The 26,626-nt window shown below is 33.1% G+C and overlaps 1 long non-coding RNA gene and 1 other non-coding gene across 2 annotated transcripts; one reads left to right on the forward strand and one right to left on the reverse strand.

The window, feature by feature from the left end:
• LOC108315094 lies at positions 1-26,626 on the forward strand. Its single transcript, XR_001829824.1, has 3 exons — positions 1-213; positions 24,689-24,693; positions 26,589-26,626. It is a non-coding gene; the product is annotated as an uncharacterized LOC108315094 (long non-coding RNA).
• LOC119473571 lies at positions 22,252-22,355 on the reverse strand. Its single transcript, XR_005202780.1, has one exon. It is a non-coding gene; the product is annotated as a U6 spliceosomal RNA (small nuclear RNA).

The following is a 26,626-nucleotide window of genomic DNA, read 5'->3' on the forward strand; positions in this document are numbered from 1 at the left end:
CTTACGACCATTTGACTTTACGACCACAATCGCTAGCCATGACTGCTCCGCGTCTGGCAGCGCAAACGTTGCCCAGCTGGGCGTACGACAGTGTGGACCAGCTTCTAGCAGCACTACCATCTCTGCGTGCACCACTTCAACTGTTATCCCAAACTCAGTATAGCAATTTGTGTTTTGTGTCTTGGATATTTTTCATCAAACCCCTCCCATGATGTCTACCAAGAGGAAATTGTCTTTGTCTATGCCTCAGCCTGCCAAGAAGGAAAGAAAGGCTATCGATCTCGACACGAAAATTAAGGTAATTAAGCAGTACGAAGGAGGAAAGAAAGTGAATGTGATCGCATGTGATACGAAGTTATCACACTCGACTGTGTCGGCGATTTTGAAAGATAAAGAAAGAATTCGTGAAGCTGTGAAAGGTTCTGCACCCATGCGATCAACAGTTATAACAAAGCAACGAAGCGGGCCCATCCAAGAAGTGGAGAAATTGCTATATATTTGGATGGAAGATCAAATTCAAAAACTGCCAATAAAATGTTTCATACATGTTTACATATTTTGATATGTTTTGCAATTGGGAAAATGTTTCCTATGGTATTTTTTACACCTGTATTTTGTATTTTTGTATGCACCTGTATTTTGTAATTTTGTATGTTTTGCAAATATTAAACCAGTTATACTGGTAATGCAGTGTTTTACTTAAACCTGACGAATGTAAAAATAAGAAAGAAAATGGTGTAGAGATGATACAAACGGCATAAAATGAACAAAGAAAATTATGATATATAAAAATAATGAAAGAAAATTATGATAAAATATGACTTAAAAATTTTTATAACATCATTTCACAGCACTGTACATATAGCCTACTCAACTTATGACCAAATCATGTTACGACCGGTCTGTTGGAACCAATCGTGGTCGTAAGTCAAGCACTAGCTGTATAAATTGATCCCGTTCTATCAGACCCGAGACAAACTTTTTCAACTGTATTAAAGGGCAAACAAAGTAGGTAACCAACTTATTATTTTAGACAGCCAAGCTAAAGAAAAATATAAACCAGTCACAGATACTCGTATATGTAATAAAATAATCTTAGTTATTAAAAGATTCTGTTTTATTATTAATATCAATAGTTTAAATTCAAAAGCATTAGTTTGCTCAATCAATGATAAGTAGATTTGGGACTTCATGTTCTGCTGAGGATCTAATATTTGTTTTTAGGTCATTTAATGATACTTATTAAGTTATACAACATAAAACCAGATATATTACAGACATATTACCATTTAATTTTATGTTTGTTCTTGGCACAAACATAAAAACACTTTAAATGAACATCGAGAAAATCTCCTACCTATGCAGTAAATATCCATATTAACAGCAGGTAGTAATATTAAAAGTTTAAAAAAATGGGAATTATTATTATTATTATTTTATTTATTTTTTTTTTTTTGAGACGGAGTTTTGCTCTTGTTCCGCACGCTGGAGTGCAATGGCGCGATCTCGGCTCACCGCAACCTCCGCCTCCTGGGTTCAGACAATTCTCCTGCCTCAGCCTCCTGAGTAGCTGGGATTACAGGCACGCGCCACCATGCCCAGCTGATTTTTTGTATTTTTAGTAGAGACGGTGTTTCACCATGTTGACCAGGATGGTCTTGATCTCTTGACCTCGTGATCCACCCGCCTCGGCCTCCCAAAGTGCTGGGATTACAGGCCTGAGCCACCGCGCCCGGCCGGGAATTATTTTTTAAGTGGTCTTTATATGTGATCCTGTAGAAAAATAAAGAGGTAGCTTAGTCAAAACATTGTAAAACTCTGCATTATATAGACTCCTATTCAAAAGACACAAAACAAATTATAATAATATGAGAATAAAGATATTCAGTATTTATCTATTTAATGGGGTTTAATTTATAATTTCCTGAAAACATTTGAACCTGGAACTTTTTTACTTTCATAAAACTAGTTGATATACCATAGACTTAAAAGCCTATTGAACACACAGGGATATATTATTGATTTGTTTCCTACATTGAGAAATTTGTATTCAGTATAAACTTCAAGAAACAGCTGGATGAGAAAATTATTTTAGAGCGGAATGTGCCATCAATATCATGTTCAGGGAGTCATAATTTTTGTAATAGTTAGCATTTTATCGTGGAGACTGTGAATTTGTTAATATGTTAGTTATTAATGATATGGACAGGAAGCAGGGAAATACTTGGTAGAAGAGGCCACTTGCCTGGCAGAAGCCCCACCCTCAAACCTAGAAACCCATAGCCCTCAATGAGAATAGGTATTCTTGTTTTTATGCCCAAAATTTGCCTGTTGGCCCGCCACACCCCCTTATCCTTTACCCATGCAAACGCCAGTCCCTTGGCTCCTGCACCTGCTCATCTGAGTGCTACCCCTCCTGTAAGGGGTGTGAGCACTCACGGTTGCCTAACAGAGGAGACACACCAATGTCTCACCTCCTGCAAGCCGGGTCAGGGAACTCTCCCGTTTTCAATAACATACATAACAGTTTCTGAATAACTTTTTTTTTTTTTTTTTTTGTATTTGGGATCTGGGGTTCATGTGCACTTCCTGCACACTGCAGGATTGTTGCATAGGTACATACATTCCCCCCCCCCCGCCGTCGCCTATGTCAGGCATTTCTCCCGGTGTTATCCCTCCTCATCCTCCCCGCCCCCACTCAACTGTCCCTCCCCTTCCCTCCACCCCCCACCTAACCCTGTAAGTGTTGTTCCCTTCCCTGTGCCCAAGTGTTCTCATTGTTCATCACCCGACTGTGAGTGAGGACATGCCACATTTGGTTTTCTGCTCTTGTGTCAGTTTGCTTAGAATGATGGTTTCTAGGTTCATCCATGTCTCTACAAAGGACACAAACTCATCATTTTTTATGGCTGCATAGTATTCCACGGTATATGTGTGCCACATTTTCCTTGTCCAGTCTATATCATCCATGGGTATTTAGGTTGGTTCCAGGTCTTTGCTATCATAAACAGTGCCACAATGAACATATGTGTGCATGTGTCTTTATAATAGAATTATTTATAATCCTTTGGGTATATACTCAGTAATGGGATTGCTGGGTCAAATGGGATTTCTATTTCTAGGTCCTTGAAGAATTGCCACACTGTCTTACATAATGGTTGAACTAATTTACACTCCCACCAACAGTGTAAATGTGTTCCTATTTCTCCACATCCTCTCCAGCATCTGTTGTCTCCAGATTTTTTAATGATCGCCATTCTAACTGGCATGAGATGGTATCTCAGTGTGGTTTTGATTTGCATTTCTCTAATGACCAATAATGATGAGCATTTTTTCATGTTTGTTGGCTACATATTTGTCTTCTTTTGGAAAGTATCTGTTTATATGCTTTGCCCACTTTTGAATGGATTTGTTTGTTTTTTTAAAAGGAAAAGGAAATCAATATATCATTTCTGAGTGGATGTGTACCAAGTTAAATTTATGCTCACATATATGTGCACACAAAAAATATGTCAATATTTAGCAAGAGAATTCTATCTAGTAGCTGCTACTGAATCATTTTCTAGACCTCTTTTTCCACAAGCAAATACGCTGTATATAATCAAGTATAATAAATTTATAAATTTTACTGAGAGTAGGGTTGATAACCAATTTTTTAAGTACTCAGCAAGAACCAGAAATTTGAAAAAAGAGCTACACAAATCTTTACTAAAAAACTGTGTTTAACATGGAAAAAATAAGTGCTCCCAGTCATATATATTCAAGTGAATATTGTTTTCTCAAAATAGAGTGACTGCAGACTCATTCAAATTTCACTGCTCTGCTGATCATGCTCAGTACTGAAGTGAGCATTTTCGTTTTTTAAAGATAATTTGTTAACAAAAGTTTGGGGATTATAAATAATGGAATTTATCTTCTCTCACAACTGTAAGCCATTTTAAAGGCAATTCTACAAAAAAAAGGATATAATAATGTGGCTTGAATAACAGTATTTAATGGTGCTACTCTCCCATGGTGAATCAGCTAACAACTACTTGGATATTTAAATTATGTATTATCCATCAAATATATCATGAGTTTAGAATTATGTTTCTTACATATATGTGCAAACTCTATCTACATTCACAGGCAATTCTCTTCTTAAAACTAAAAGCTGACTTTGTAAACCTCCAAGGACTTTAAATGACTCCTTGTTGTCACTCAGATATCATAGAAAGAGTCTAGTGTAGGGCCCAGCAGCATTGCCCATGCAGGAGCATCTGCAAACTAAGTCACAGGAAATTCAAAGCTTCCCTATTATATTTTACAAATATTCTGTTTTCATTTTGATATAATCTACATGATTTAATAAATCTGGACCTTCCTAGTAATTGCTTATACAGCCAAGAACCAACTGAAATGTTCGTTGCTTGAATTTGTTAAAAATCACACTGACGCCTTATTGAACTATTATAACTTGCAGATAACTGATTAAATAAAAGTGGTGACTCCATATAGAAAAAATCCATTCTTGCCTAGAAAGAACAAATGATATCACTATGAGGTTTACTAGCAGCCATGTAGTAGTTTAAATCAGTATGTTCCAGATGTTGAAATGAAAGGAACATGCTCGGAGAAGCCAAGTTTTTATTCATGCTTCAAATACTGGTTAAGTTTAAGCTAAACATATTCATCATGTCAAATGTAAGATTATAGGCACGTAAGTGTTTTTATACAAGTGTGCACTTGTGTGGTTCTCATAAACGTATAAGAGCTACAAGATTGAGAAATGTGCAACTAGGTTTATGCCACACATATTTAATAATGTACATAAAATTAATCAAATCTAAAAATAATTTGTCCAAATGGGGGACTCCAGAGAATATTTTTTCTTTTATTTATTTAAACACTTATACACATTTATAGGGTACATGAGAAATTTTGTTACATGTATATGATGTTTTTTCTGTTAAAATGGATCGCTATGCTATCTTAATTAAGGGACTATGTCATGTACTATTAACAGAACTGCCCAATGAGGCAATCATTAAAACCACGTCTAAAGGGCACGGAAATACAGCTGGGCAGAATCAAGATGTGCTGTAAATAGAAACTACAGTCAGATTTCAAAGACTGAAATCCAAAAAGTGCATTTTGTTTCATTAATAATTTGTGTATTGACTCTGTTGAAATGACAATATTTTGGGAATATCGGGTGAATGAAATATATTCTTAAAATGAAATTTATTGGTTTTACTTTTTACATATGGCTTCTAGTTAACACATACCTGTGTGGCTTGCGTTACGTTTCTATTGGGCAGCATTGCTTACAGTTATATCCAGCCTCTGTGCCAAATGTACAGCTTACCCCAGTTACAGCAAACGTTAGCTCATCTTTAACATATCGTTGTATTTTTTTTTCATTCCTTTGTGGTTTTTTTTGTTTGTTTGTTTGTTTGTTTTGAGACAGAGTCTTACTCTGTCACCTAGGCTGGAGTGCAATGGTTGAATCTCAGTTCATTGCAACCTCTGCCTCCTGAGTTCAAGCCATTCTCCTGCCTCAGCCTTCCAAGTAGCTGAAACTACAGGCACGTGCCACCACGCCCGGCTAATTTTTTTTTTTTTTTTTGTAGAGATGAGGTTTCACTGTGTTAACTAGGTTATGGTCTTGATCTCCTGATCTCATGATCCACTGGCCTTGGCCTCCCAAAGTGCTGGGATTACAGGCATGAGCCACCGTGCCGGGCTCCTTTGTGTTTTTGCCCGACATTTCTTCTTCTTGAATTGCCCCTCCTGTATTATATTCTTAAAGAATCCCTGCTAATTCTTCATTACCAAACTCAAAAGCTAATACCTTAATAAAAACTCTGATTTTTTCCAAATTATAAATTTTCAGAGCTTCTCTGACCCTCAGGCATGTCCATAATTTAGCACCTGTCACAACTGTCACTATCTTTCCACATGCTTCTTCCTTGTTGAGATGTGGAGGATAAGATACTGTTTTCATTAGCTTTTCATTCACAGGCTTTAGCAGACAGCAATGTTCTGTAGACATTTGTTGAATGAATTATTAATTATTATTTTAAAAGGACAAGTATTTACAGTTGAAAATGTATTCTTTATTTTGATGTATAACTCTGATGTCAGCTGGGTTATCTCCGCCCTTCAGATCTGTGAAAGGTAGGCTAAATCTGAAAAATTTACAACCCTCTTTATGAGAGATATGAATTTCCATGTTGCCTAAATTTTTGATATTCTGCTTTGTATTATCCCACTTAATAGACTGCCTCTCCTTTTTATGAATGCTAATCCTATTCCTAATTTTGTCTATACATGAAATGTGCCCCATTTCCTAAATTAAAAAAACACACACACACACACACAAAATGACACAAAACACTTGTGTTTGTAATAGATCTTGTTTTGGGCTTATGTCAATGAAATGAGTTTAGAATACAAAAATGAAACAGCTTTGAAAAAATAGAAATAACCACTTAAACATCTTTTTAGATATTCCAACACTGGAATATATGTATGTGTGTGTGTATATATATGCATAGGGTACATGATAAATTTTGTTACATGTATATGAGGATTTTTCTGTTAAAATGGATCTCTATGCTATCTTAATTAAGGGACTATGTAATGTACTATTATGTATATATATGTGTATATATATATTCATATATATGTATATATATGCATATACATATAAATTATATATATAATTTATATATATAAAATATATATAATTTTATAAATATATATATAAATATAAATTATATATAAACATAAATTTACATATATATAATTATATACATATAAAATTATATATATAAATTTATATATACTTACATACATATATTTATACGTATCTAAATATACATACGTATATATGTATGTATAGATATAGGTATATATATACACATGTATATGTACATACAGATATACATATAAATTTTTTTTCCCACAGAGTCCCAATCACATATCTTTTTTTTCTTTTTGGCTCCTTGTATCCCTTCTCTCTAAAACACTTTTCTTCTTTTTTTCATTCTTAAATATCCAGGCATTTTCTTTGACTTTTTTGACATTCATTTACATTTCCTGACCTTACTTTCAAGCTCAGCTCAGATGTGTCATAACTACTAGGAGAATACAAATAATAGAAAGATCTTTAGTGTATCTCTAATCATTATTTATTGGATGCACATGCTTGTGTTTCAGAATACCAAGTTTTGTATGCTACAACACATAGAACATGGAGTGGTTAATACTAATCTTTTGTTGTTGAATTGAAAACTTTCAAGTGAATTCAGTATTTGTAAAAGCAGTTGTCTAGGAAGAATACTGTAAATTTCCATATTATTTTCCTGGATTCTAAAACTAATTGTTGTATTCACTTTAATGCTTTTTGGGATAAATGTGAACTATTCCAGATTTAGATTTTGTATCAGTCTGCAAAGAATTTAGAGTTTGTAGCAACTAGTGAATGTACTATTGAATAGTACGCAAATTCTGGTAAGTGAATCAACAACAGGGTGAAACAGTAGCTATTTTCATAAAGTAATTGGCATGAAAAATTCTAGAATCTTCATATGTAAATACATATTTAGAGTCCACATAAAATAATCAAGAGTTTAAAAGAGCAAGTAAATACATTGACTATGTCCACTTAGTGTTAGCTATATATTTAGAACAGATAAATATAACATTTATTCAGAGGAAATTAAACATCTATTATTCTATTGCAAATTAATTGCTGTCAAGAAAAAAAATATATATATATATATTAAAATATTTTTTTTTGCTTTTACTCCATTCTGTTGAGCATCAGAATTAACTCAATTTTATTTTTTTTTATTTATTAATTTATTTTTGAGATCCAAGGTCTCACTTTGTCACAATGGATGGAGTGCAGTGGCATGAACATGGCTCACTGAAGCCTCAACCTCCTTAGCTAATGTGATCCTCACACGTTAGCCTCCCAGAGTAGCTGGGACTGCAGGCACACAACACCATACCTGACTAATTTTTTTAACATTCTGTAGAGAAACGGCCTTGCTCTGTGGCTCAGGCTAGTCTCAAACGCCTACCTTCAAGTAACCCTCCTGCCTCAGCCTCCCAAAGTGCTGGAATTACGGGCATGAGTCTGGCCTAATCCAATTTTGTTTTAAAGTCCATGCTTCATTAATACTGTCCAACAGTAATATGGGGCTTCACTAAGTCAATAGTAAGATGTTTCAAAGAGAAAAAAGTATTTATGATATACTTAGACAGTAGAGTTGGTATGACATTAAAACAAATTGAAGTATGACTCATCAAAAGATGAGTCTCACCTTTTGAGGTGCATACAAATAAAAGATAGATATGAACGGCAGGAAACATTCTCTGTATTTCTCTTTTACATGAAAATTAGAAAGTGAAGTCATGTGTTTTGAGACATGGAGGATCTGGTGGGACAGGGTGTGAACCAGCCCAGTCTGCTATAACAACATATCTTAGCTTGGGTGGCTGAAACAACAGAAATTTTTATCTCACAGTTCCAGATGGTGGAAGTGCAAGATCAAGGTGTTAGCCAATTTGGTTCCTGTGAGAACTATCTTCCTGGCTTGCCAATGGCTACTTTTTTACTGTGTCCTTACATGGCAGAGATACAGAAAGAGCTCTGATCTCTTAGCTTGTTATAAGGACACTGATCCATGGGGACTCCCATGTCATGGCTTCATTTAAACAGAATTGCCACTCAAAGTATCTACTTCTAATATCATCACAATCACATTGGGGATCAGAGCTTCAACACATACATTTTGTGGAAAAGCAAATATTCAGTCACAACATAGAGTAAAAAAAAAGTGCTCAGAAGAGATAAAACAGTGGCAGACATTAGTTTTGAAGACATGGTAGAAAGCACCTCCACAGGCAGCAGATCTGTGGCTGTGGCCAGTGAGGAGGGCTCTGAGAGCTCACCCCAGAAGCTGGAGTCTGGGTTAGGAGGAACAGCGAGACCTTTCTCAGGTCAGGATTGTCTTGCAGCCTTGGACAGATATTTAACTAAAAATCAAAGAAGCTGGAGAAACCTCTACGATTTATCCCCCTCCCACCTCTTTCTCCTTGAGCTTCCCTTGCTCTTTCTTCTCCCTTATTTTTGCTACCTACTTATCACTCTTCATCCTGTCTTTTTCTTTCTCCCTTCATTACCTTTTTACTACTTTTCTCTTTTCCTCTCTTCCTCGGCTTTTCCTGTTTCTCCTTTTCCTTTTTCTGTTTTTTTCTCTCCAGCCCACCTCCTTTTCTATTTTTATTTAATTAACGTTTTAAGATTTTCTTCATTCTCTCTTCTAGGACATTGCTGACCACCTCCCATAAAAAAAGGAAGAGCTGTGCTCCATGTTTTCAGCCTGTTCTGGTCCAAGGAGCAATATGCTGCTCAGAAGTTCTCTACATGCACTATTTAAAAATCTTTATTTCCAATAACTGCTGATTGGCTTTAATTCATGTGACTATGCTGAGATACTGGTCAGTAGGTGGAAGAACACTGACGTGTTATGACCTGGTTCATAATTTATTGCTGAGTCCCAATTTAAGAGAATGATAGTACAAGTGACAGTGTTAGAACCTTAATAATTAAATCTGTAATGTGAATTCCTCTAGATCATTGATCTGTATTAATTTTTCTTTTGGCAACTGAGTTTCTGACACTAATGTACAACCTGAAACCACATTTCTTTTCATTAAGATCCTTACTCCTACTTTAATGCATATTTCAGAATAGGCACCTTCATATTATTCGATCTACTCAGAACACGACCCCTCTAAACAATGCTGTAATGACCACTGAAGTGTGAAATAATACAAAATGTACATTGTCGTGCAATAAAATATCCAATACTGTTCCCCAAAAATCTTGTTGAAAACTTCAATGTTTATGGGTTTTCTTGTATTTTGTCAATTAATTTTTTTATGTTTACTTAGGGAAAAAGAGAAAAAGACCCCAAAGTGAATTCACTTAAAACAGTAAAACTCATCCAATTTAGGGTTTTAAGTTTGGATTATTAAATGTTGGTGTATGTTTTATTAGATTTTTTTTTTAGTACTTCCTATTTAAGTTAATCAAGTAACATAATGCCCCCAAGTTTTCACTGCAAAAAAGGGGCATATGAAATTAGAAGAAAAAATAAGTTTCACAAACGATTGGAATTTTTCTCAGTGCTCTTTTATTTCTAGTTTGGGGCAGAGATTCAGGCCAGTTCTTATACATATATATACATATTTTTTTTGAGATGGAGTTTCGCTCTTGTTACCCAGGCTGGAGTGCAATGGCACGATCTCGGCTCACCGCAACCTCCGCCTCCCGGGCTCAGGCAATTCTCCTGCCTCAGCCTCCTGTGTAGCTGGGACTACAGGCACGCGCCACCATGTCCAGCTAATTTGCGTATTTTTAGTAGAGACGGGGTTTCACCATGTTGACCAGGATGGTCTCGATCTCCATCTCGGCCTCCCAAAGTGCTGGGATCATAGGCGTGGGCCACCGCGCCCGGCCTGCCAGTTCTTATTTTATCCAAACTAGTGCATCCCCAATCATAGCGCTAGCAACTAGCTGTGTTGATTCACTTGCGTTTAGTACATGTTTTATTGGGTTGCAGAGGAAAATAATTTGATTTTATTATGTGCTCAAACAAGGATATTTTTCAGTCAAAAACAACATAGAACAATCTCTGATTTTTGGCACACTTCATATGACAGTAATGAATGATCACACAATTTGCATCTTTTATGATAGTCCAAAACCAATTTGAAATAGACATTTTTCCTTACTAGAATATAAAAATACAAGCCTTTAATCTGTTTTATTATGTAATAATTTAAAATATCAAATTAACAGCCTCTTCCTTAAGTCATTGGTTAGAAGAATAGGTTGAAAGATGCCCAAAACAGCATTATATTCTATTATAAAGTCATCTAGCCCTTTATATTTATTTATGTGCATTAAAGAAACAATAATGAAAATGTGGAGATTGACAACATATGAGTTCACATATATAAATACACACAGGCACAGGTACACACACACAATTCAGCATTAGTTAAGTATCAGTCAATTTGTTTCCACATTATTGAAAATAGATATCATTTTTAAATTGACTTTATACATAAGTTCAGCTGACTTTGATTCATTTATAAATAAAATGTAAAGTAGAGGGAGCTAAATAACTGACAATACCCCAGAATATTTTACCTCACCACATTATTTTAAGATACAAATTTAAATATGTATGACCATGGACAAATTACCTGCTCAATTAGATGCTCCATACACACATCATATTTGAGACTAGGTCCAATTAACTTTTAATTAAATGCAATAAAATTATATTGTATTCTTCAGATACTCCAGGATTGAAAATTAGGAGAATTGTTTCTAAAAATGAATGCAAATATATCTATAGATAGAGGGTTTCCATGATATAATCTAAATAAAGTAGACAACATATTCAGTTAGAATCTATACTTTGTAGTACTTCAAAATGTTATATATTGTGTTGATTTAAAAAGTTATTTTAATTCTCTTGATATATAGAACTAGACTGCATAAAATATTATGTTCCTCCAGAATTGTTTTATGTAAATACATTTCTGAAACATCAAGGAATACATATTATATTCCCATTTTATTTTTATAACTAAAGCATGCATACCTGTTTGATGAGCAAATGATATATATTGTATAATGCATAATTCAGCATTTTAATATCAAAATAAGACTCTTTACATGGTGCAATTAGGACTCAGAATCTAAGAATATAAAATGATAAAACCAGTGTCTCTTGTTACTATGCAGTCTCAAACTACGAAATTATTCATCTCGTCAAATTACTCACATACTGAATAAGCCAATATTAAGAAAACAGTTTTGTCCGTGCATGTACATAATTCTAATTTATTTTCTTCACATTTTTCAAGTCTCTGTCCTAGGAATCCGGTCAGTGAAGGGCAATTCCAGTAGGTGGAGTAATAGTAAAGCAAATCCTCTGTGTGTCTATAACTCTGCTCCTGTTGTCATCTTGGGCAAAAATTAGCATAAATCAGATGAGGTTAATATAGAATAGAAGCAAAAAGGATATGTATAGATAAACACATTCCTTTGCAGAGCAAATGTATTGCTGTAGAACAAAACATATTCCCTTTAGTCTTCAATTTTCTCTGTATTTTTCCTGTGCACTTTCAAAAGTTTCCTGGAGAACTTGCATTTAATACAAAAGTCTGAGAGACTGGCACATTATTGGCAGCACCAAATTTGACAGAGAGCTCCTATGTAATGTGTTGGGGGAAATCAGAAAGGACAGGCTCAGGCAAATTCAACCTTGGTATTAGGGTCATTTGAGACTTCAGAGAGAGGCGTTTCTAATAAGGTCATGGCCTTGCCAAGCCACACTTATTTAGCCTGGTCAGAGCCTTCACTGTCCTACACAAAAGCATGACAGGGAGATCTTTGCCAAGGAGAGTGGAGAGAGAGAGAGAGACACACACACACACGTACAGAGAGGATAGGGATGGATGCTCTCTATGCATCGCATTCTATTTCTCCTAGGAAGCATATTGAGCTTCACCAGAAGTTTATTTACCAAGCAAATATCAATAAAGATAAAAATATTAATTCACTTTATATCTGTTTTCAAAGCTGAAGAATATAAACTTTTATACTTGACTGCCATCTTCCATGATTCAGAACAGAAGTCCCCCCACCGCACACCTAAACTCTAGTCATGAAATCTTACACAGAGCTCCACTTGACCAAGGAAATGTGTGTCTGGTGCCAAAAGGAAGGCCTGGCATCACTCCTGGAATGGACAGCAATTTACAGAATCTCCTGTGTGCCTTTTAGCTCTTGTAGATAAATGTAGAGAATACTTCCCAGTATTCCAGAATATTCTGGCTTAGAATCATAAAGGTCTGATGGCTAGCTTGTTTTTATGTTTTATCTTTAGCCTGGGAAGCAGAGTATGTTAGTTAATGTCTTGAATTCTAAATTACATATACTTCTGTAGTGATACACAGAAACATGAAGCACCTTCAGTCCTTTTATATCGTCAAAGTACTACAAATAAATAATTGAGATGAATTGAGAAAACATACATTTCATTAGACTAAATGTTGCTTTTTTGTGTTATGTCAGAAATTGTCCATTAACTGGATAAATGCATGTAGGCATTATTTTACCAGCTATGCGTGTTTGGGAAAACATTACTATAAACAATGGATCCCATACTCTATAATAATTGTTTGTTATCAATTATTTTCCTTTAAGATAGTCTAGTAACATTATAATTCTGTATCATCATAGAAATAAAAAAGATAATGAAATAGTTAACTAATATTCTACTGAAATTACTCAAAATAAAACACAAATACTTAAATTCATCTTTTCAGTTTTATTCTCTTTATCTTTCTGTATGTAGGTTCACAAATTTAGGGGAAAATATATAGGATGTGGTTTGTACGCTTCTACAATCTGTCTGAATTTACCTCAGTGAGAATCATTACACAAATGAGCACAGGATTCCAAAAATCCCAAAGCACCTCATAATGGGGATTTTCATTAGCATAATTAAATAGCACAGAAGTTAACAAAAAATGTTTTAAGATCTAAACAAAAGTAAGCCTTTAATCAAGACACTCTTGATTCCTTTTATAAACGTTAAACAGAGAGAAAAATCAGTGCTTTCATGTAAATATTTTTCACATCATAATCAACTCAATTTTTTGCTAATTTCTCTTGTCTGTGTAATTCCATATCCCTCACAAGCACGTAACCATTTTTGAACAGCAGAGCTGTAGAATCCCTGAAAACACATTGACATTTTTTTCCTCATGTTGAGGGGATAAAAATTTTATGAGTTACTACCAGGAGGATAAAAGTATCTTATCAGGGAATAGCCAATCAATTAAGTGAAAAAGTTTTATTGGAATATATTGTGGTGTTTGGAACACTCCCTCTCCCTGATTTCATATGAAGGTGCTTGTGTTAGAACACTGCCCCTTATGACTCTCCCCAGCTTTTATTTCTCTATTTACTGATTACTTCACTGGTGGATCACAAGTTCCAGTCATTCACTGATGGGTTCCTATTTCTTGAATTTGTAGAATTAAGCGTTGAAAGTTTTCAATTGCAGACCCTTTGCTTTTTTTTTTTTTTTCCCACCTCAACCAGATGAGGCAGCTGCCTTGAAAACTTGAATTGTTTTGCAGAGTCTTTTCCTCAGATAGACGGGTAGTTCCAAGGTATTCACAAGTGTAGAAATGGGGACAATGTAGGAAAAGGAAAGAATAATACTCAACCTCTTTGAAATATAAATCTAAAGTGACTTATACATTTTTGTATTTATACATTTATACCTATCTAACTGGTTCTTGCATCTTATTTCTCAATTAGTCTTTTATTTAGAAAGGAAGGAAAGAAGTGCTGTATATAGACTGACACCCTCAATCCCTAGAGCGCTTGAAGACATTTTGGTAACTGCTCTGCCGCTAAGTATGGTATCAATTTGAAATAATTTGTTTGAAATACCTCATTTTGAGTAAATCAAAATATCAGAGAAAATTTACATGTTATCAAATTATTTAACTAGTAGCTTGTTATAAAATTATCTTTAACCAGGAGATAGTTCTAAAATAACAGTACAGTCAGCTGATATGACAAGTTTTTCCTTGATGAAGGAGCTATTTAAATGTTAAGGCCTTCTTATTAGGCCAATGTAACATTAGCATGTTGAATCTTTTCTAATAAATTTTAGTTACTAGATCATGAAATGAATCTTTTGATAACATATTTCAGTTTAGGCTATGCAAATAGAAGAATTCATTTTGTCAAAAGATGTCATACTGTGGCTTCCTGCAGACGAGGCTTTAATTTACGAAAAAGCTTCAATGAAAGCATTAATAAAATAATATTATTTAAAATTATATAAAGGAGTGATACTCTCAGCACAATTAGAAGTATAATTTTGTAAATAATTTGGTCAAATTTCTCTAATGTCTTTCACTTCAAACTGATATGCTACATTATCTTACAATCTCCTCTAGAAAAAAGTGGGTAGTTCTGAAGACTTTTATAATCTCTACTTAAAGATAGCACCAGCAGTTTAACTGGCAAAAAATTTGGTCTTATGGTCCTATTAATATATGAAGTTATAAAACTCAACAGAATTAGCTTACAGTAATTGCACATCTATATGCAGACTATTGTTCAAGAATAGAAAGCAGACTTTTTTCCCTTACAAATAAATGTAAAAGATTAATGTGTTTGTAGATAGGAAAGAAATTCTAGAGACTCTCTTCCTAATCTCTCTGGCATATAGACACACACTTGTACAATTTTAAAGGAATAACATGGTTTAAAGTAGAAGATTATATATGGCACATTGTGACTTGAAAATGATGTTTCCAGTAGCAATGTAATGCTAGCACAAATAAAGTACATTCTGGAGAAGGGAAACAAATCATTATGTAGTGAGTTCCATCTTATCTAGATGGCAAAAGAGGTCATGTCAGTCATGAAGGACAATTCCAAACTAGCGGCTGAGCAAAATTCCATTATGAATCATCTCAATATAACATCTCAATATACATAGAATCAATTTTACAAAGTCATCAAATCGTGACCTCATTTTGATAGCAATATATAAAGTAACTGTAGACCTGGTTTTACTGCTGACTAGTTGTACAATCAGGGATTGATGCTTCCCCTTTTTGAGTATTATTTTTCCCAACTGTAAAATATGAGCATTAGAATAGGCGATCTCTAAAGGCCCCTGTAGAGTGAACATTCTGTGCTTGTTTTCCTAAAAGCACAGAGAATGCAACCAAAATGTTATTCTTGTTTCTCAATATCTGCACTCTTGAATGTGATTATATTGTATTTTAAAGGAAGAATAAACAAACTGTAGGTTTAGTTAAGCTACATACATCAATTATCTAGAAATATGAGTGAATTCTCCACCTGCCTAGAAAAAAAAAGTCATTTATGAACTTATTTATTAAAAAAGGCAATTATTTTTGCTATTTGGAGGCTTCTAATTCAAAGCTATATGAGTCACTAGTTCTCAACATATATACATTATATACCAAAAGTATGGATATATAATAACCTCAAATCATTAAATGGTTTAAGTTATAAAAGTAACTTGCATGCTTATAAAATAATCTATTGTTGGATTTCTCAATGTCAACACTATTGACATACTGGGCTGGATAATTCTTTGCGGTGGAAAAGTGTCTTGAGTATTGTAGAATGATTAGCAACATCCTTGGCCTCTAGATGCTACTATCAACCCCTCCCAATAGGTTGTGGCTACCAAATATGTCTCCACGGAAGCAAATATCTTCTAGGAAATAAATGGTCCCTGACTGAGACCCATTGGTCCTTGGAAATGCTGTCTATGTATGTATGCTATCAGGAAAGCGTCCCTTAAAATGCTGTCATCCTAATGGACTTAAAAAGTAGAATAATAGACATTGCCAACTTAAAAAGGTTGAGAGGTATCAGGGGAGAGATCAGAAATTACTTAATGGGTCCATTGTACACCATTTGGGTGGTGACTACATTGAAGCCCAGACTTCACCTTTAAACAATATATCCATGTAACAAAACTGTACTTTTATCCCCTAAATCTATTATTTAAAATAACTTTTTAAAAATTCTCATCCTAATTTTCCAGTATATATACTTCAATCAATTGTAAATGTTTATCACATTTTGTGTGGAATTCTAGCAGTATAACAGTTAAGAAACAAAACAAAACAAAACAAAAAAAACCACAAAGATTATTTCATCTTGATTTTCCTAAAACTTTAAGTAAAATTATAATGAAGCATATAAAAAGCCAAATAGGGCTTCTGCTGAAGAACTGAATTCAACAGAGTACTTCCCTTTACACAAAATCTCCTCATTACTGAACAAACACTCTTATGTTCCTGTGTCCTGTATAACTGAGAGCAGCTGATTGAATTCTATGCCCTTCTTCATGACCTCTGCACTCAAAATATTTTATTATGCTAAAGAAAGTCATCCTTTTTACTACTGGTTTTGAGCCGGCAAGTTCTTTGGTTTCTAATGAAAATGCTTTATCTACCAAAGTTTTGCTTTGTTTTGCCCTCCTTGTGAATCTCTGACATCTCATTATTATTTATTTGCATATATGGAGGCTTATTTCATATATATTAATATTTTAAAAGTAAGCCAGATTACACCTACCATGCATCTATGCCCTGGGGAATTCTACTGAGGCAAAGTCATAACTGGTATTAAACCTAGAGAGAATTACCCAAGTCCATAGAGAGAATGTTATTCACTCAGAGCATGGCCACATGGTGACTTCAATCAGGTTTACTTTTCAAGTGTTAAATGGACTGAGTGACGCTAAAGGCTTTTGGATCCCGTCCAAAACTGGAGTTGTTTAGTTTCTGTTGTAAGTTCAAGCTCTGTGGTTAAATTGGAAGAATATTTAATATGAAGAATGTAGGTCTAATTCCTAAAAGAAAATGTATTAAGCGACATTAGATTGTAATTTATTTATATGCTAATTAGTAAAACATGTTGCAAATCCAAAGAAGGTCATGGAGTTTTTTTCTTCTAAGCATAAAGAATACAACCAATGGTACTTATGCGCTAATAAGGTTTATTTTCTTTAATAGTAATCATCTTTATTCCTACATGCCTCACTCATCTATTGTGAAGCATCTCAAATAGCACATTTTCCTATCAAACGCATAATTTCTAAAACTTACCTGCCATATTCATTCTTATAAGAAACCAACCAAACAAAGAGAACGTTTAAAACTATAATTGCGATAGATCTAAATACAGCTTAAAAGAGTGAACTGAAACGTTCCTCTGCAGTTTTAACCTTTATTCTCCCCACTGTCCAATCAGATAGTGAATTGAAATCACCACTGATACATTATTTCAGCTACTATTTATGCTAAAATTCCACATATATTTCATAAGCTGTTTTCTACTCTCCCAGAATCCAAATAAAACATATGTCTGATAGTGGACTAAAACGATAAAATAATCTAAAACGTTATTTTCCTAATTTCATAAGCTGTTTTCTATTTGTCATTCAGATATGTAATTTTTACCAAATATTGTAAAAATAAGGCAAAGTTAATATTTAATGTTTTTTGTTCTGCTTTAACCTAGAGGGGAATAAAAAGTTTATTTTAAAGACTTCTTCTGAGTTCACATAATTTAAGGTATACGAAGAAAAGGGTTAATAGAATATTTGCAACAATTGGTTAATGTAGATAAATAATGAAGAGAATTCAAGTTTTGAAAGCTGACATTGCCTAGTTATAAGGATAATTACTCACTTTTTTCTATAAATATTTTTAGAAAAGGTGGCAGTATTTCAATGGGCTAGCAGGTCTGAATCAGACTGCCTGCATTTATCTTCCCACTTCTATTTCCTTGCTTTCGATCACAGGCAATTTAATTAAACTCTCTGTCCCTCGGTTTCTCTACCTTCTTTATTCTTCTTTTTCTCTAACACATATGTGTGTCATTTGAATCAAATCAGACAGTACGTGTATAGTATTTTGAACAGATAAGCATAGTAAGCACTCAATAAACGTTAGCCCTATTACCATGTAATTCTCACTTTTGCTGAAAATTATGAAACTGTTAATTCATCTTCAAACACCCAAATCTCAACTTAAATTTCAGGTGGGAGGTAATTGAATCGTGAGGGCAGGTATTTCCTGTGCTGTTCTTGTGTTGGTGAATAAGTCTTGCAAGGTCTAATGGTTTTAAAAAGGGGAATTTACCTCACAAGCTCTCTTTCCTTGCCTGCTGCCAAGTGAGAGGTGCCTTCACCTTTTGCCACTATTGTGAGGCCTCCTCAACCACGTGGAACTGGGAATCCATTAAACCTCTTACTTTTGTAAATTGCCCAGTGTTGTGTATGTCTTTCTTTATAAGCAGCGTGAGAACGAATTAATACAGACAATGAAATATATTATGTAAGGGCAATCATGCAAATTATTGCGCATTTCATCATAATATATATATTTATTTGTATATGTCGACACAACTTTGATATTTAATGCATACTTTTGCTCTGCAAAGAGTAATAGATTCTAAAAATGAAAATCAGTTATTCTAACTTCGTTTTTATTTCTAGTTGTTTATAAATCATGAAAATAAATGTTTATCTTATAACCACTTCTGAATGAATAGTAGCCGAATATGCCACCCAAAGCATACCTTTTGGCATAAGATAAAGCATACCTTTTGAGCTGAAGATAATTGAAAAGAAGCAGATACAAAAAAAAAAAAAAAAAAAAAAAAAAAAAAAAAAAAAAAAAAAAAAAAAAAAAAAAAAAAAAAAAAAAAAAAGCTCTTCTCCCTCAACCCCATTTGCCTAAAAGAAAGGCACAAATTTACAATGGTGTCCCTTCTTCCCTTTATACTAAGAAGGACAAAATTTCATCAGCAAAGACAATCCTAGACCCTTATTATCCTGAAGACTTATTTAACCAGAGGAATCTGTGGAACAAATCTGATTATCCTTTACCTGCCATTAGTTCTCCTTATATAGGTCTTGCCACAATTTGTTGCCCCTAAAGCTCAAGGTCGTTTGCCTTTGTCTTGTCACATCTCTAAAATTGAATTGTCTTTTGTTGAAGATGGTATATATGCTGATATTCTAAGCCAGGTCTTTGAGAATTGCTTATTGCCTGGGTATCTCCCATATATATAAAAAATTATTGTCAACAAAACTCTTGTTTTTCCCTTGTTAATTTGTCCTTTGTTGTAAGGGTCCCAGATAAAAGCTCAGAAGAGTAAACGACAGTTTATTTTTCCCCCTATTTATATATAGGTATAATCTCCCCACCTTACTTTAAACTATAATATACACTTAAAATTGATGGCATCTCTTGCATTGTTTCCACTTGCCTGGAAACTTCTATCTATTTTATAATTCAATCCTCATGATGACCTCATAATTTAAATATTATTATCTTAATTTATAGTATAAAAAAAACAGAACCCACAAGTTCTAGGAGGAAAACTATGATTCAAAATCAAATCCGTGTGATTCCTAACGTGTCATAGCTTGAGTGAAATGACAGCCCTAAGCTTCCAGGAGCCCTCTCACTTGAATGCATGTATTTGCTTGGAGACATGATCCCCGGGAAGAAGATAGAGAAAGATAAATACCACTTAAAATAAAAAGGTAACTATCCCCAGTTTTTCTGCCACGTAGAAGCAAAGTAAAATTAGCCTGGGGTGACTTACTGACTTTTTTCACCTATTTTTAACTCACTACTCCAATTTATTAGTCTGTAAAATATTCCTGTCTGAAATAAAGATGTGGGGGGAATGAAATCTTTGAAAGTAGCTGAGACACGTGCCAGGGGCTGTGCTAGGAATAATATCATTAACTACGTGTTATAAAAAGGAAATCTTAGGGGAGACAGGGAGACTGAGGCTTAAAAAGATGAGGAAAGTTACCCAAAGGCTTTGCAAGTTGGGTTGAGATTTGAAAGTGATTCTGTGTAACACTAAAACCCAAACTTTGGAAGCGAAAATTCCTTCTTTTCAGTAAACGAATTTAAGGATTTTCTGACCCTTTGCACATAGATCCTTATTTTAAAAGAGAAACGGTCAATGAAAATGATTGTATTTATCCTCCGTAACTCGCAGTCACGTCCCTTCATTAGCCAATGGTGGAATTATATACATTGATTTCTGAGTTAAACTTTGATGTCTTGAATGAAAATTCATACATAATAAATATTTTTTACACTATTTGCACAGCAACTTTATGCTATTTAACTCAACTTCAAAATACTAACACATAGGAGTATTAAATATCTTTAAGCATGATAATTTCCAATTTTTAATGCACCAATAAAATTATGAATCATTGCTTTGCTTAGTGCAATTCTTCAAAAATATCAAAGATATTTCAAAAGATGAAATAAGTGTTACTTTTTTAAAAGATAAGCTAAAATATTATCAATGAAACAAATTCACAGTAAGAACAGCTTACAGTGGGAGGCTGAAGATTAAAATTGCTCTCATTATAAAGGATTCTCAATAGGAAATTGGGTTATTTCTGAGCTTAGTACAATAGAAACACAGCCTGACATGAACCTATAAGCATTAGCAAAAATGACTTTGGGTAAGTTTTAACTTTGCAGCAATTTTCAACTACCAGCTCAATACTTCAAGGAAGCCATTGAATTCTGCTTAACCTACTCCTGGTTTCCAAAAAAATCTAAATATGAGAGTTTAAAAACATAGAATACCATTATATATACATTTACAACTATTTCCCCAACTGTAGGTATTTTCCAAGTAATTGCTTTATATTATAGTCATGTAATAAAACTATCATTTTCTTTACTTTTTTTTCCTTAATTGAAGGTGATTCTCTATTATAATTATGGCTCATCTCTTCAGTAGGTGTCAAGAAATCCAAGAAAGCAGTCATAGATTCATAGTCTACATCATGTAATTAATACACACTTACTCAATAAATGAATGAGTGCATGAACTGGTCCCAGGATTTTAAGACAGTGTTTTGAAATGGAGATGTTGTTTTCAAGGTGAAATTTGAACTACAAATCTGTGAATAATTTGATGAAATTACTTAAAAACTTTTTCTGTAACATAATCTTACCTGTTTCCCCAAAGTAGGAGAAGTAAGAATTAAGTTAGTACTAACAAGCCAGAAACACCTCCTGTATGCTCACAGGAAAAGCAGTAATCTTTTTCTGTATTTTGTTACTATTTGTCCTATCTTGCTTGCATTGTAAAATGGCTTAGCACCTGCTCAAACTTGAGAGTTCATTAATATTTAATTTAGAAGACTAAAAAGGGGAAAACATTCTTCTTATGCAAAATTATCTTTGTTTTCTCCAAAATGATTTCCTTGTTTTATATAAATGCCACAAAAATTCCACAAAGATTTTCTTTACCTAGCACTGATAAGATACATATTTTTAAAAAACAAGTTTTATATATTTTTCAACTTTGTTCAGGTGTGATTGATAAAAAACTTAATTAGGTTGTACAATGATGTATTTTGATATAAGTATATCTTGTATAATGATTCCCAAAATCGGAGTGATTAACATCTACATCACTTGACATACATAGATTTTTGGTGGGGGAAGGGACGTTTGTTTCTTTGTTTGTTTTTTGCTTATTTTTTGGCTGAGCATACTTAATATGTACCTATTCCTTTAATAAATTTTAAATATATAAAATATACAGAATGCTTCATGAATTTGCACATCATCTTTCTAGAGGGGTCGTACTAATCTTTGTATCATCTTAATTTTAATATATGTGCTTTTAAAGCGAGCAGTAAGCCTCTTTTTTGTGAGAGGAATTACTCCTTCTTTAGAACATTTGTTTTTATTTGAAATATTGAGATTTCAATAATATTGACTAAAACCTATTGCCTATGAAAATCTTATAAATAGAATCCTAGAATTGAGGAGATATAAACTTGCTGAGGCCATAATCTCTATGAAACATTATAATATATAATAATAAAATTACAAGAGACATTTGATGGAAAAAAGAGCCCAGTAGTAGCAATAAAGATGGCGTCACAGACAAACAGATCAGCAGCAAAGCTGTCGTCAGTAGCAATGGAAGCCAAAGACAGTGGAGTGATTTCTTCAGAATGATAGGAAAAAAAAACAAAAACAAAAACAAACAGCTATCAACCTAGATTCCCTGGCACAGCAAAACTATCTACTAATAATGAAACTAAAATAATGATATTTTGCAATAAATTAGGGTTCATTTTACTACAAATATTTCTTACCCAAATAAATTTCTAAATGATATATTTCAGGAAGGAAAAAAATTCCAGGATGGTCTGTGTTGCAAGAAAGAGCAGTGAAAAAAGCAGTGTAGTAAAGACCTGAAAATACAGGCGTTTTAGATGAACATGAAGATGCCATCTACACACCTAGAAGCCTAGAGCAGATTCTTCCCCGGAAGCCCTCAGAAGTAAACAACTTGCTGACATGTGGTTTCTACTTCTAAGTTCTGATTGTGAGATAATAGATTTATGTTGCTTAAGCCACAAAAAAAGGTATGAATATATGAAAATCAAAATAAGTTATTTTTATACAATAATAAAATAAAAATAATGTAAAAAATGTTAGACTAAAAAGAAGGAATTAAAATAATAAAATCTAGTCTGTGAAACAGACTAGGGTTGATCAGTTTGAAAGAGTTCAGACCTCTTTCAATCATTCAGATGGTTCAGGTCAATACTAAAGGATGAATTGAAAATAAGAGCCAGAACTCAAAACTTTCATATTTTATGAAGTAAAAATCAATGAAAAATAGTGGATAACAGAAACATTTCATTGATGTATAAAAGGAAAGGAAGGAGGAAACCTGGTCATAAAAAGGTAGAAAAAGCATAGAAACCTAAATAAAATAGAAGCGTGTTAAAATGTATCAATCATGAAAAGGACCGTACTTGTCAGTTAAACAAAAACATAGATTGTTTGTGGAAAATCAAACAACATTCCACAATATGCTAATTACAAGCAGTATACAGAAAACATAAAGAAATTGTTTAAATGCAGATTAGAACAAGAAACCAGAGTGGCTATATTAATATCAGGAAGGAAGACTTTAGTGCAAATACATATAAAGGAAGGTGAGGTGAGGGTCACTACATAATGATAAATGTTTAATTAAAGGGAATCCTATGGCAGTTCTATATTTGTTTACAGCTATTAAAATAGCAGTGTTAGGATTAGGCAAAGCCAGGTGTTCTAAAATTTAAGTAATAATGGCTAAGTAGTTTATTTTCCTCTTATTTATTTAAAGTAGAAGAGCAAACTATCCAATGCTGGTGAGAGAAATTTGCACCTCAATTCTTCAGGGATTAGACTTCTTATACCTCATTCATTGGTCACACTTCGGTATAGTTTTCATCATCATGGTCTAAGAAGGTGGAATTTTGTGTCCTATGCTGTAAGCTAGAAGGGACAATAAAGAAGACAAAAGATCTCTGCCAACTATCTTTTAATCACTTCCAAAAGGTACCATATTACACTGCTTATATTCCATTGGCCATTAGCCATATCTTAGTGATAACATCAGGTGTTAAGTGCAAAGGAGGCTGGCAATAGTAATCTGTACAGCTCCTGTCACTACTGAAGTAGAGAACAGACTGCGGGGGACAACCGGTAGCCTCTGCTTCAATCATCTCAAAATATATTAAGCAAAAGTTGATAAAACTGCAGGGAAAAATGGACAACCACTACCTTAATGAAAGATTTTCACTTTCTTCTCTCAAACACTGAGAAGTTAAAATCACAAAAATATTAGTATGTATATAATACTATATAGATAGTATTATACTATATGCTATGTACACAGTATTATATATATAATTATCATCTGGTAGTTATATATAGATATGTGTATAATAATTATGCTAGATTTATATATATATATATATATATATATATATTTATCACTCTGAAACTATTTAAAAATATTTTTCCTCAAGAAGGAAGTCCACTCACAAAGTTGGTCAAATACTAGGTTATGAATGAGATAGATATTAACAAAATTTCAAAGTCTGTCAGTTAGATAATGAGTAAAATATAAATGAATTATGTAGTAATTAAATTTACTAATAATGTAAATATGTATACTTAGAAACTGTCTTCTAATTATTAATATTTAATAGATCAAAAAGTCTCTATAGAAATTTTTAAATAAGTATGTGTGTGTGTATCAGGCCTTGATAAACAAAGTGAAAACAAGTCGTCTGTTGTTTTGAAAATGGAAATTCTTAGAAATTCAATGGTATCGCAATTAAAAAGAAATGAAGCTCAAATATTCCTGAAAAAAAAAAAAGGCAATTGAATTGTTTTTTTAAATGTTTCAAAAAGTAAAATTCTTGGACCTAAATGTTTTCTGAATAAATTATAACTTTAAAAAAAAGATTAAGTCTTACGTAAATTTTACTAAAGAATTAAAATGAAGGAATACAATGCAAGTTATTATGTGAAGTTAGTGTAACCTTGTTATCAACTCCAGGCAAGGATATAATGAGAAAGGTAAACTGAAGATCAATTCTCTTTCTAAATATAGATGCAAAAATTCTATATTTAGTTAACAAAATTTTAGTTAACTGAATCTAGCAAAATGTACTACAGCATGTCTATGCTTGGTTTATCACAGAGTTGCAAGGGTACTTTCTAAGAAAAATTTTAAAAAAGTAAGTATGATCATCACATTAAGGGGCCAAAGGAATAATTAATTTAGTAAATGCAGATTTATTTAGTTCTTAATTCAGTTTTTAAAAATAGAGACATGGTCTCACCCTGTCACCTAGGCTGGAGTGCAGTCACACTAGCATAGCTCACTGCAGCCTCAAAACCCTGGGCTCAAATGCTCCTCCTGCTCCAGTCTCCCAAATAGTTAGGATTACAGGTAAGCACCACTGTGCCTGTATTTTTTTTAAAAATTCTTTGTAGACATATTCAATACAATAAGACGTGAGAACTATAATGTATATGGATTAAAATGGAAGAAATAAAATCATCATTATGCAGGGATTATATGGTTGCATAGAAAATCTAAAATCATATTTATTAGAATTGTTGTCATAAAAACAGATATTAAGAAAGTTGCTGCATATAATAGTAATGTAAGATATTAATTGCATTTCTGGAGAACTAAGGCAATACTTGGAAAATATATTCTAAGGAAAAATATTGGACATCATTCACCAAGGTAGTTAAAACATGTCATCTCTAGATAACCTAAATTATAGTAATATGTGTTTGCAAAAAATTAAACATGATTGTAAGACATTTAAAAAGACACAAATAAATAAAAATATATAGTATTTGTGGATCAAAAAGATCTATTCAGTCACGTTTCTCCAAATTGACTATAGGTTCAATGAAATTACTCAAAACATTTTCAACAGATGTTTGTAAATCTTTTTGGATTTGCAAGGCACAGGATTAGCCAAAAGACTCCTGAGGAAAAGAAGCAATTTTAAGGGATCCTCTTTTATCATATATCAAGATGTTTTAAAAGTCTAAAGTGTTTAAATTAATATTGTGTTAGATTAGGAATTCGAAAAACAGCTCCAAAATAAATACATAACTCCATGAATTAAAGGACATTTAACATATTATAGAAGACTCACTCTAGTCATTAATAAATGATTGGTGAAAAGGAAAGACTGTTTAATTAGTGACACTGAAACAACTAATTATGCATTAAAAAGAAAAAAAAAGAGAGAAATAAAATTGTGTCCCTACTTTACAAGTTCCACGGCAATCTACTTCAAATAAACAAGTATAAAATAATAATGATACAACCTTTAAAAGATGAGATGAAAGAATTTCTTATTAACTTTGGGATAGAAATAATATCCCATAACAATAAGTATTTACTAATTGAAATATATTAAAATTTGAACATAAGTTCACCAAAAAATGTGAAAAGGGAAAACAAAAATTTGGAGAAGATATTTACAGCACCTATAGTTTAAAAGGTATTATTATCAAGTATATTTTTCAATGTATGAAACATTAAGTCTTATAGATTGTCTCTAAACGAGAACCAAACAAGAAA

This window comes from Cebus imitator, unplaced genomic scaffold, assembly GCF_001604975.1.
Source record: "Cebus imitator isolate Cc_AM_T3 unplaced genomic scaffold, Cebus_imitator-1.0 Scaffold168, whole genome shotgun sequence".
Classification (NCBI taxonomy): domain Eukaryota; kingdom Metazoa; phylum Chordata; class Mammalia; order Primates; family Cebidae; genus Cebus; species Cebus imitator.